This window comes from Bos indicus x Bos taurus, chromosome 15, assembly GCF_003369695.1.
Source record: "Bos indicus x Bos taurus breed Angus x Brahman F1 hybrid chromosome 15, Bos_hybrid_MaternalHap_v2.0, whole genome shotgun sequence".
Taxonomy (NCBI): domain Eukaryota; kingdom Metazoa; phylum Chordata; class Mammalia; order Artiodactyla; family Bovidae; genus Bos; species Bos indicus x Bos taurus.
Window position 1 is genome coordinate 1,180,209 of NC_040090.1, and position 10,454 is coordinate 1,190,662.

The 10,454-nt window shown below is 50.6% G+C and overlaps 1 long non-coding RNA gene and 6 other non-coding genes across 7 annotated transcripts; 4 read left to right on the top strand and 3 right to left on the bottom strand.

The window, feature by feature from the left end:
• The first annotated feature begins 1,228 nt into the window (after positions 1-1,228).
• On the top strand, positions 1,229-1,301 carry TRNAK-UUU. Its single transcript has one exon. It is a non-coding gene; the product is annotated as a tRNA-Lys (tRNA).
• A 57-nt stretch (positions 1,302-1,358) lies between these two features.
• LOC113905228 lies at positions 1,359-5,718 on the top strand. Its single transcript, XR_003514617.1, has 3 exons — positions 1,359-3,225; positions 4,093-4,211; positions 5,043-5,718. It is a non-coding gene; the product is annotated as an uncharacterized LOC113905228 (long non-coding RNA).
• On the top strand, positions 2,056-2,128 carry TRNAF-GAA. Its single transcript has one exon. It is a non-coding gene; the product is annotated as a tRNA-Phe (tRNA).
• Positions 2,969-3,041, bottom strand: TRNAK-UUU. Its single transcript has one exon. It is a non-coding gene; the product is annotated as a tRNA-Lys (tRNA).
• A 2,255-nt stretch (positions 5,719-7,973) lies between the features above and the next one.
• On the bottom strand, positions 7,974-8,056 carry TRNAL-UAA. The gene has a single exon. It is a non-coding gene; the product is annotated as a tRNA-Leu (tRNA).
• A 355-nt stretch (positions 8,057-8,411) lies between these two features.
• Positions 8,412-8,497, bottom strand: TRNAR-UCU. The gene is given in 2 exon segments: positions 8,412-8,447; positions 8,461-8,497. It is a non-coding gene; the product is annotated as a tRNA-Arg (tRNA).
• Positions 8,498-8,775: 278 nt separating this feature from the next.
• Positions 8,776-8,848, top strand: TRNAV-UAC. Its single transcript has one exon. It is a non-coding gene; the product is annotated as a tRNA-Val (tRNA).
• The last annotated feature ends 1,606 nt before the right edge of the window (positions 8,849-10,454 follow it).

The window sequence follows — 10,454 nt, forward strand, 5'->3', positions numbered from 1 at the left end:
TCGCCTTTCAGGGCACAGTTCTACTTCTCCCCGCACCCCTGCTGGCAGGTCCTTCTCTCCTTGCCTTCTAAGCATTCCTCTGTGTTATCTGAGCACTTCCATCTTCCTGTATTAAAGCATTAATTACACGGCTCCAAAGGTCCCTAGACAGCATATTAGAAAGTGGAGACATTACTTTGCCAACAAAGGTCCCTTCAATCAAAGCTGTGGTTTTTTCAGTAGTTATGTATGGATGTGAGAGTTGGACTATAAGGACAGCTGAGCACTGAAGAACTGATGCTTTTGAACTGTGGTGTTGGAGAAGACTCTTGAGAGTCCCTTCGACTGCAAGGAGATCCAACCAGTCCATCCTAAAGGAAATCAGTCCTGAATACTCATTGGAAGGACTGATGCTGAGGCTGAAACTCCAATACTTTGGCCACCTGATGCGAAGAACTGACTCATTGGAAAAGAGCCCGACGCTGGGAAAGATTGAAGGTGGGAGGAGAAGGGGATGACAGAGGATGAGATGGTTGGATGGCATCACCGACTCGATGGACATGAGTTTGGGTGGACTCCGGGAGTTGGTGATGGACAGGGAGGCCTGGCGTGCTGCAGTCCATGGGGTGGCAGAGTCGGACACGACTGGGCGACTGAACTGAAATGAACTGAAAGGTCTGCTCCCAGCTCTACAGTGGACCCACAGCGCGGGGGAGGGAACACCAAGGATTGGGGGGTCGCGGCGTGACGAGCCCACAGGACCGAAAGGGCGCCGAAACACGGCGTGTACGAAGCCCAGAGCGTCGCCCTCCGCTAATCCGTCTCGTGGGCCCAGGACGGGGACAGGGAAGTGCCGCGTGGCGCTTCTTGGGCGAGGAAGCGGCCTCAACCCCGCCTCGCGCGCTGAACCGAGGCCTCCGACCCCGCGCGCTCCGGGGTGAGGGCGCCGCGCGGGGTGGGGCCCTGAGGGCTGGCTTCTCCGGCCTCAGGAAGCACGTGTGCCAGGGCTCTCTACAGGAAGGCGCACCTCTCCTGTTTCACTGCAGGAACCTGCCTTCGGCTGCCAGAGAGCCGCCTAGTCCCCTCCCCTCCGCCCTCCCCACTTGGCCGCGCCCCGCCGCGGAACCTGCAGACTGGAACTGAGACGCTCGCTGGAGGAAGCCGGAAACGCCCGGAGCGCCTCGCCCACAATCCTCAGCGCCAGCCTTCGTACGGCTTTCACTCATCAGAGTGTGCTTCCGAGTCGTGAGCCCGGATAGCTCAGTCGGTAGAGCATCAGACTTTTAATCTGAGGGTCCAGGGTTCAAGTCCCTGTTCGGGCGCAATTTTGACTTTTTAACAAAAATACCGGGGTTTTTGAAAGTGAGAGCCAGGTATAGAGCCTCCGTTTGTTAGCCTCTTTCCTTTGGAAAAGGGAGTGAGATGTGGCGCGTGTACGCTGCGCACCCAGTCGCTTTCGGGGGAACAGCCCCGCAGACCCCGCAAGCCCTGGTTGCACAGGCCCCGCGAGACGCGCCGGGCGTCGCGGACGCTCTAAAGCCCGGGTTTCCGGGCAGCCGCGGGCGGGCGGCGCGGCCCCGCTGCGGAGGTGGACGGCGCGTCGGGCAGGCCGGGGCTCCCGCATGGCCGCCGCCCTCCGGTCTCACCCAGAGTTTGGAGCGGGGCAGCCCTGCTTGGTTGTGGGTGCTTTGAGGGCAGATTAGTGACTGCAGTTAAAAGATAGCGTGTTCTGCCACCCTGACGGCGGGGCGGCGCCTGAAGGGACCCGCGTCGGTCACGCGCTGGGCACCCGGCGGGCACTTGGTGGGCGGCTGTCGGTCCTCTCGTGGGCGTCCGGGGGAGAGGCCGGGAAGCGTCAGGGGGCGAGAAAAGGCGGCCTGGGACTCGGCGGGCCGTGACTGTTCCTCAGACGACAGGAATGCGGTTTCTTCCTCACTGCTCTGGAAAGCTCCGAGCTAAAAGCGGCGCACTTTGGAAGGTGAGGTTGGCAACTGAAGAAGCAGAGACGAGAGAGGAGTCTTTTTACAATTTTTCTTTAGAATTTTCCTTAACAGGGTTGAAGACGCAGCCAGCGTCGCCGAAATAGCTCAGTTGGGAGAGCGTTAGACTGAAGATCTAAAGGTCCCTGGTTCAATCCCGGGTTTCGGCAGGGCTTTTGCTGAGTGGGTCTGGAGTCCTTTCCTTTCTTTCGTGCCTTTCCAAAGGCAGGCCACCACACACGGTGAAGATGCTAAGAGCTTAAGCCTTTAAAGAAACCTGGACCCGGTCGCACAGTCACTCCACTTACACACTGTTGGATGCTGGGTCGCAGCCGTGTGGCCTGACTCATTTATAATGTGGTCAGCTCAGGTCTACAGGTGGAAGGTCTTGGGTTTGATGCCAGATATAATCACGTTGGGCTTGCAAGTTTTTCTTATCGGAGGCAGACATGAAGACAGTGTTCAAAAACGTTTGTCTCTACAGCAGGACTGGCAAATCAGGGTCCCACCAGTGCATTAGAAGAATGGTCGGGATGGTTCCTGGCTGGAGAGGTAATTTATAAGCACGTGTCACGACCTAAAATATTTCTTGCAATCTCAGTTTTCTCACCTCTCTTCTCATAAACCGTGCGTGAACTGTTACTGCTCAGAGAATGTTTGCAAATTTCCTGTCAGGAGCATTACCATCGTTACTCTGACGACAGGGATGCAAATGTCTTGGTTATGTGTTTATTGATGTTTTGAAAATAAACTAATTCTACACACTAGTTTTAAGATAAAAATATCCAAAGACCAAGTATCTATCATACAAAGGCTGTAAAAGACTGAGGTTGGGAGAGAAAGTTACTGGGCACTTTCCTCCCCTTTCACTTTTTCTGCAAAACCCACCCCGGTCTGGCCTGCCTGCTGGGTTGTAAACTCCGGACTGAATCAAGTGTGTTTTGCACAACCTCACCTCAGAGAGTGGTGTGGACGCATTCCAATTTGTTTCACGATTTTAAAATAACCGCCGCCCGAACAGGGACTTGAACCCTGGACCCTCAGATTAAAAGTCTGATGCTCTACCGACTGAGCTATCCGGGCTCCCTAAAATACTTCCTCTCCTAGTCTATCCACAGAAAATAGACCGCGCTGCCGTTCCTATTGGATTAAAATTCTGAGTCTTTTTGTTGATTTAGTGAGTGGTGAAACTGCAAAATCAAGTTGGAGCAGGCTCTCGGTGGAAGTCTTTTCTGATCCCGTCACAGACAGACTGAAGAAAATATTAGTAAGTGCCGGCCAACCCCTGCTCCGACCAGAGGGGGATGCTCTCCCCCTTGCATCTCAAGGAAGCATCTCAGGAGGAATTCTGATTTAGGACCCTTGGGGGCCTCCTGGGGAACTGGGGATTTCTAAACCCAGTCTTGGTCTGTGAAGAGCCCCAGAGCATCTTGTGGGTGGAACCTTATGAATAATTGATTAGGTTTCCTGTCTTTATTCATCAGAACCTATTCAGGACCAAGACTCGGTAGGCGTCCTCAGTGAGGCAGGAAGACACACGAGATAGATATCAAGCGCTTGGGTGGTGGGAAGCGGGTCAACACCAGAAGTTAAGGGTCCTAACTAGTCTTCCAGCGGATGATGATTGCCAGCTGAGCTGCCAGTGGTGACTGGGGGCCTGAAGGCTCAGGAAGAGAATCCTGAGCAGAGGGAAGGGCAGAAGGGAAAAGACCTCCGCTAGTGAATCTGAACATTTTCCTTGAAGCTCTCATTGAAAAGTTTCAATCAGGCTGAATTTTATATTTTTAGGAAGTCCTATTACCCTGGAGGCAACCCATGTTGCCTACCGTTCTATCAAACACTGATAGATAGCCATCTATCAAGCCATCAGGCCATCAGGCACTGCAGCCATCAAGCCTTCAGGCACTGCAGCTTCCCTGTTGTGTACTCTAAGGGGAATTCAGAATGGATAAAAAACAGGATATTGGCCCTAGATAGTTAAGATGCATGTCAAAGGAATAATTTCAATAATTTCAATGACGATTGCATCATCCCATACTTAGGAAAGCACTAAAATAATTAACTTGAGATGTATGTTTTTCTATGTTTAGCAGTAATCTTTTAATGTTCAATTATATTTTTTTTTCCCCTCCAGAAAAAATCCCTATATATCCTGGGTCCTGCCTTACTTTCTTTGAAACAGTTCCTCAGAGCTACCTGAGAGTCTGCTTCTCTGGCTGGTCTTCAGTCAAGTCCTTGAATAAAATGTGACTCGTAAGTTGTCGGTTGTGTGTGTGTGTTTCAATTGTCAATAGTAGGCAACCCCCCCCCCCCGCTTTTTTTTTCTTACTTCTGCTCCTTCATTGCCATGTTATTCATCAAGGCGTTGGATAAGATCCCTTGAAAGAGAAAGGAAGGGAAGGGAATCCTATGGAGTAGAGCCTCATAAGGGTTTTAGCTGTCCCTGGAATTCAGACACCTCCTCTGTTGGGGAAGAATAATTGTAGTTCTTTTATGGAGAAATGTACCACGTAACTGAGCAGGATCCTAGGGGGCCTTCCTGGGACACACTCCTCACCCCCACTACAAAGCTACCTGTCTCTTGTTTGTAGAAAAGGTTTCCTCTCCCAGGCCTCCCAAAGGCTAGCTCTAGAGGTAAGGATTGGAAACATGTAAACATCTAGTAACAAAAGCTAGCAGCTGGGCCAGGAGTTTTTATTCAGTCACTAAGTCCTGTCCAACTCTTTGCAACCCCATGGACTGCAGCACACCAGGCTTCCCTGTTGTTCACTGTCTTCCAGAGTTTGCTCAAATTCATGCCCACTGAGTGGTGGTGCTATATGATCATCTCATCCTCTGTCGCCCCCTTCCTGGGCCAAGAGAACTGGTAACAATGGAAATAGATCAGCCACATAAGTCACAGCATCTTTAGTTCCTCCCTGAAAGACACAGATAACAGTATCTGATGCACATTCCTGAGGTGGTTTGCAGATGCTAAAACCACCACCAGAGGGAAAAAGCCAGCTGCACAGAGAGCAGACTGTAGCCTTGACACAAATGACTCCATCTTGAGCGGTACCAAATCTGTGGCTTGCATACTTCCAGAAATTTGCCTCAAGAAAGTGGAACCAAACTGACCCTGGAGTTGAAGATTAACTGTGATTAAAACAAGACGAGTCCAGCCAGACCACAGCGTTACTCATTTTGAGACGACCGTCAGAGCTGGCTGTGCTGTTCTGCACACAAGACCCACTCGCTCACCCCAGACACTTCCTGGTTTTTCCCTATGAAATCTTTTTCTCTCCATCTGAAAACTTGGAGACGGTTAGGGGTACACCCGTCTTCTATCTTCCTAGGTTGCTGGCTTCCTGAATAAAAAGCTTTCTTTCCCCACCAGTTCTTGTGTCTCTTGAACATTGACTTTTGAGTGAGAACAGCTGCACCTGAGTTCATTTCCAGCTCCTGCCGCTAACCTCAGGAACTACGAACAAAGTTTAAAAAGTAATCCAGTATGGAAAGATATTCAAGTTACGTTGAACAAAAATGACAGAAGTTGCCAAACAACATGTATGCCATAATATGTGTGGAAGAGTCAAGGATGTGCACAGGAATAGACATCCTTTAAATGTGTATATCTGTATATATACGTATTAAACATGTATAAACATGTATAAACGCATACATGTATTAAATATATATATTTACATATTTGTTTTTTGCATATACATGAGATGTTTAAGAATAGAAAACAATCTAATAAAAATGACCACCTTTAGAGGAACGGCTTTGAAGTGTGTGTTTCCTCTAAGTACATCTGTATTATTGGGTAAAAAAAAAACAAGCGCGTATTGTTTTAAATAATAAATGAAGAAAAAATGTATCAGATTATTCTATCCTTCAGAGATCACATAGGCAGTCCTTCAGATCAAAGCGTCCCTGATCCTGTGTTTTCTACAGACCCCAGCAGACAAAAGAGAAAAACAAATTTCCCTCCCAGTAGGAGCTGGGTCCAGAGAAGGCGATGGTACCCCACTCCAGTATTCCAGACACTCCAGACACGACTGAGCGACTTCACTTTCACTTTTCACTTTCATGCATTGGAGAAGGAAATGGCAACCCACTCCAGTGTTCTTGCCTGGAGAATTCCAGGGATGGGGGAGCCTGGTGGGCTGCTGTCTATGGGGTCACACAGAGTCGGACACAACTGAAGCGACTTAGCAGCAGCAGCAGCAGCAGCAGCAGGGGCTGGGTCTCCCTCTGTGCCTCAGGGTTTTGGAGGGGAGTTACTGGTGTCCAGGAGGACTTTTCCCCTGTATCCTTCTTAGTTCTTCTGATGGTCTAAGAATTAAATTGATGAGACATACTAACAGGAAAAAATCAAAGAAAAGTTGAATAACGTGTACATGGAAGGGACCCAGAAAAATCAGTAACTTGCCAAAATGTCTGAAACCCTCACCACAAATATCTTCAGCTAAAGCCAAAAGAGGATGCTCCGGGTAGTGATTTGGGACCTCAAAGGGGAAGAAGGCAACTGACATGGGGATGGAAAAGCAAATGTGTGCTAAACCAAGGTTTGCTGGGCCATGCAGAGGCCACGGGGGGTGGGGGGGTGGGGGGGTGGGGGGGTGGGGGGGGTAGGGACTTTTAATGCAGAGCCTGTGCTGGGTGTTTCCCTGTCTACACACCTGTTGGGGCTCCTGCTGTCTACAGCAATAGCTCCCTGCCTGGAACAGGTTCTCCATGGCCTTTCTTCAGGCGGTCAGGGAGAAGGTTAAAAGTCACACTTTATTCTCCAGCGTTTTAGACTTCAATTGTTTTCAGCTTGAGACAATCCTCGTGCCAAAGACACATTTTGAGGTGGTGAATTTGCTCCCCTCCACTGGTAGTGAAAAATCACCAGTGAAATTAGAAGCATCTTTCACAAATGAAGGTGTGGATCCCTACGAATTATATGACATGGCTTTAACCAAGAAAAATAAAAGCAGCTCCCCCACCCCTGCCTCAGGAGTTCCCTGTCTGATGAAGTCAATCCTCTGAGGAGCTGGTGAGCTTTTGGCATAACCTCGGCTTCTACCACAGCTCTGGGTTCAAAGCTGAGTTCGGCTTTGAATGCAACTGGGGGAGCATGAAGATCTATTTGCTGTTCTCCTAAGGCAGACTAGATGGACAGGCACTGAACACGGAGAACCGAAGTCTCAGAGGGCGAAACATCAAGTGTTGATGGTGTGGAACTGGGTTGCTTAGCACAGAGAGAGTTAACTGGAGCTGTGTGCAATCTCATTTAACAAACTGTAGTGTTTTTTTTTTTCCCCCCCTATGTACTATCCCTCCGTCTTTTCGTCCTCCATCCTGAAATGCCACCGTCTTCCCACTTTCCAAGTTTTTTGGTTTGGGAAGTTCCCTCCAGTCCTTAAAGTCAGGGATCTCGCCTGTCTTTACCACAGAGATCCCGGCTTGATCCCTTCCAGAGGGCGTCCGGTCCTGAGGACTCTTAGACCGTCGGTATTGCTGCGCCCACCACAGGCAGGCCCACCTTTGTCCTGAAAAAGTTCTGTGGCACTCTATCGTGCCAGCCCACTTAATTGTGCATAGCGCTTACCACCATCTGGAATTCTATTTGCTGGTTTATAAACCATCTCTCCCCTCTCTTACTCTACTCTGCAAGCCTGCTGGTAAGGACCTTGTATATTTGTTGCTGTTCATGTTATTTTCTGCTTATTTATTTTTTTAATCTTCGCATGCCCACAACCTCGGCGTTCAGAACGGTATTTGGCACATAGCATGGTCTTAAATGGCGACTGCTTATTTTATTTTTTAATTTAAATTTATTTTGGTGACTGTTTAAAAAAGCGAAAGTTTTTACTGCACACTGCCTCCTGCCCACTTCTCTACCAAGTGGCATAGCTTCACGTTGACGTGTACTTTCTAACTTTCCAAGCCGTAAATTCTGAAGTTATTGCTACATTTTCCAGGTCTGCTACAAACTTTCAGATTAAAAGGTCATCGCGCCTCAGGCTGGAAAAGCAGGACCCGTTGTACCAGAAGTGGGGTTCGAACCCACGAGGATATAAATCCATTGGATCTTAAGTCCAACGCCTTAACCACTCGGCCATTCTGGTATCTGCCAAGTAAGTCTTATTTTTACGCAAATTGAGTCATATTAAGCTACTGCTAAGTTGTAAAACAATAAAACATTTTATTCCTTTTAAATTTTATTCCTGTTGTACAAGAACAACAAGGGAATGGGAGTGGGGAGGGGCCGCTCAGCAGCTTTCACCACGGCCTGTTAATTTCCTCAGGTCGAGTTAGCAGAGGCTCTGGAGCCACATCAAAGCGATGGGGAAGACTGAAGAGGCAGGACTCATCACAGCGAAGTGGGATGGGACCCCTCCCAACGTGGGCGAAGGTCGCTGGACTTGGTAGGTGATGTGTTTATCTCCCTCCGAACTCTTTCCTCATTTATCAAAAGAGAAGCGACTCTGGTGGGACTCGAACCCACAACCTTTGAATGCCTCCGTCTATCTAGAAGTCCAATGCGCTATCCATTGCGCCACAGAGCCCGGTGCTCAGGCCCCCTCCGCGCAGCTGACATCAAGGCAGAGCGGCGGCGTCTGGGGGCCGCCACGGGCGCATCCAGACCGGCTGTGTCCCGGACAAGTGGGGGCGCTCGTGTCGCCGAGGACAAGTGCGGACGCGACTTGCGGGGAGAGGTCTGAGGGCCATCTGAACGCTTCCCTCCGCGGCCGTCACCGGCCTCCACCCTCCGCCTCACTGTGCGGAGGAAAAAGTCTCTGCGCGCGGTTTCTGTATCCCATCCTGGCGGAGGTCTGCAGCGCGCGGTTCCATAGTGTAGCGGTTATCACGTCTGCTTTACACGCAGAAGGTCCTGGGTTCGAGCCCCAGTGGAACCACGAGGCGGGGGTCGCTCTCTTTTAGAAGCATTTTAAGTTGAGACTTCTTGGGGCCAGCCGCTGCTTGAGTTTTAACTCGGGAAGTGGCGACTGCGACTCCCAACGGGGCTTTGCCCCGAGCCCCAAGCGCAGACTCGCGCCGAGGTGCCCGTGCAGACGGGCCGCCGAGGCTGCCCCTTCGCGGCGTTTCTAGGAGCGTGCGGGCGGCCCCGCCCGGCTCAGGGGGGTCGCACGCCATTGCGCCTGCGCGCTCGCGCCTGCCGGTGGGTCGGCCTCCGGGTCCCTGAGGGGGCCGCGGGCGTCGCGCGCCATTGCGCCTGCGCGCTCGCGCCCGCCAGTGGATCTGCTTCCGGGTCCCTGAGGAGGTCCGCGGGCCCTGCTCTGTCCACGCCTGCTTGGCCGCGAGGGACATCCCTACGGTCCCCTCCCTTGTTTGTTCATTACTTCACGTCCGCTGACCTGTTGCTTCATTTAAGTTTACAGTACTTTTTGAAACATTGTGTGCTGATGGTCGTGGACTTGGGCAAACCCTGGGAGAAAGTGAGGGACAGGGAGGCCCAGCGTGCTGCCGCCCCTGGGGTCGCAAAGAGTCGGAGACGACTGAGCGCTGAGCAGTAACACGCGGATGCCCCTCTGTTTTTACAGTGTTGTTTCCCCCGGTTAAGAATTTCTCCTTGACCAAATTGTAGCCGGCCCCTCTGAGCCCTTGTCTCAAATAGCCGGCTTATAAGGCTTGAAGAGACAGTAACACCAGTATTGCTTTTAATGAACTGTGGTGTTGGAGAAGACTCTTGAGAGTCCCTTCGACTGCAAGGAGATCCAAGCAGTCCATCCTAAAGGAAATCAGTCCTGAATATTCATTGGAAGGACTGATGCTGAAGCGGAAACTCTAATACTTTGGCCACCTGATGTGAAGAGCCGACTCATTGGAAAAGAGCCCGATGCTGGGAAAGATTGAAGGTGGGAGGAGAAGGGGACCACAGAGGATGAGATGGTTGGATGGCATCACCGACGTGATGGACATGGATTTGAGTAAACTCCGGGAGTTGGTGATGGACAGGAAGGCCTGGCGTGCTGCAGTCTATAGGGTCGCAAAGAGTCAGACACGACTGAACTGACTGAATTCAAGGCTGCACCCCCTAAAATGGCCCGACTTTCAATTACAGAGTCTGCCTGAGAAAGCTGAAGGCTGCCGCCCCGTTCCGCCTTTACTGTTTGTTCCAGACAGGAGCTGAATTTGCCCTCATCGCCTGTGTCTCCTGCATCAGGCGGGTTCTTTACCACTAGCACCACCCAGAGCCCCTCTTCGTAAAAGACTTATGATTATTGTACAAAAGGTAGCATGCCATAAGGACCTCTCCCCCGCCCCAGCAATATCCTAGAAGTCTTTCTATTTCCTTCTTAAGCCTTCACTCATCCTTTCACTTCATGGTTTGGGTATAGCCCAGTTCTTTAATCTGTGCCTTTTAATGAGCGATTACATTGTATTCAGTCTTACAGACCATGCTCTAGTGGGTTTCCTTATGTGTAGGTTTTGGAGTGGATCAGTCTGTAGAGTACTAATAGCAGAAATCTTGAATGGTCACTATTATCTGACCTATTTTAC